At 38.6% G+C, this 1682-nt stretch overlaps 1 pseudogene; it reads left to right on the top strand.

Moving 5' to 3' along the window:
- Positions 1-461: 461 nt before the first annotated feature.
- On the top strand, positions 462-1010 carry LOC110300464 (annotated as a pseudogene).
- The last annotated feature ends 672 nt before the right edge of the window (positions 1011-1682 follow it).

The following is a 1682-nucleotide window of genomic DNA, read 5'->3' as shown; positions in this document are numbered from 1 at the left end:
CTACAGAATATTTCACCCGACTATCAAAGAATACTCAGCAGTATTATACTCAGCAGTGCATGGAAGCTTTTGTAAAGTAGACCACATCCTGGGACATAAAACAAATGTTTACAAATTCAAAAGTATTGAAATCACTTATTGTGATTACAGTGCAGCAAAACTTGAAATTGACAGCAAACAAATCTCTAGTAATGTTCAAACTAATGGGGATTTAACAACTTACTACTGAATGAATTACTAATGGATCAAAGAGGAAATCAAGAAAGGAACCATTTTCCTGGAACCAAATAAAAATATCCAACCAGATACACCTTTAAGTAATCAGCTCTTTAATTGGACTTAAAGGACAAGCTGAACAATAAAGAAATTATGTCTTGGCAGTGCTGCCAATACCCCGGCGGAGAAGCTGAGGTCAACATCCAATTTGAAATATTAAAAGTGGATACAAAACTATTTCTGAAATGCAAACAATTAAGTGTGTTATTGTTGCTGATGGTGCTGTTGGTAAAACATGTCTCCTGATATCCTACACGATAAACAAATTCCCATTGGAATATGTACCAACCTTTTTTGACAACTATGCAGTCACAGTTATGATTGGTGGAGAGCCATACACTCTTGGACTTTTTGATACTACAGGGCAAGAGGATTATGACAGACTATGACCGATAAGTTATCCACAGACCGATGTTTTTCTAGTATGTTTCTCAGTGGTCTCTCCCTCCTTATTTGAAAATGTGAAAGAAAAGTGGGTGCCTGAGATAACTCACCACTGTCCAAAGACTCCTTTCTTGCTTGTTGAGACCCAAATTGATCTCAGAGATGACCCCTCTACTATTGAGAAACTTGTTAAGAACAAACAGAAGCCTATTACTCCAGAGGCTGCTGAAAAGCTGGTGCGGGATCTGAAGGCTGTCAAGTATGTGGAGTGCTCTGCCCTCACACAGAAAGGCCTAAAGAATGTATTTGATGAAGCAATATTGGCTGCTCTGGAGCTTCCAGAACCGTAGAAGAACTGCAGGTGTGTGCTGCTATGAATGCATCTCCAGAGCCCTTTCTGCACAGCTGGTGTTGTCATCATACTAAAAGCAATGTTTAAATCAAACTAAAGATTAAAAATTAAAAAAAAAGAAATTAGGTCTTGTATGGAAATCTTTGTTAATTGTCCAGTGCTAGTGAAGTCATGGATCTTGGAGAATCCACAACCACCACTCTACTAACTACTACTAACATAGTCCCTACTACTTTCTAAATATTTGTTCTCAGACCAACAGATAAGTGTAGTCCTCACCCCTTATCAAGGGAACATCTCTTTGCAACAGATAGAGACCATTACAGAAAATGACAACCATTCAACATGTAAAGCTGTGATGCCAGTCCCAAAAAACACAACTATAAAACAACCTGTGTACCTAAGACTCAGGGAACATTGTGGAAGAGGTGGCAGAAAGTGCAAAAGCTAGATAATCATGAACTTTACTGAGAGATTGTATCTCCTCGTAATCTCAGAAAATTCACCCATAGAAGACTCATCAACATGACTGTCTAAACATGAGTTGAACAAAGGCAACAAGACTTGTCAAAAAAGACAGAAAGCCTACCAGACCTCAAACTTACACAAAGAACTACAGGCAACTGAGGAATGCTAAGAGCAGAAAAAATTGTCTTCTCCAGGGAGACGC

Source organism: Mus caroli, chromosome 8, assembly GCF_900094665.2.
Source record: "Mus caroli chromosome 8, CAROLI_EIJ_v1.1, whole genome shotgun sequence".
Classification (NCBI taxonomy): Eukaryota; Metazoa; Chordata; class Mammalia; order Rodentia; family Muridae; genus Mus; species Mus caroli.
This window is presented reverse-complemented; position numbering and strand designations above follow the sequence as displayed.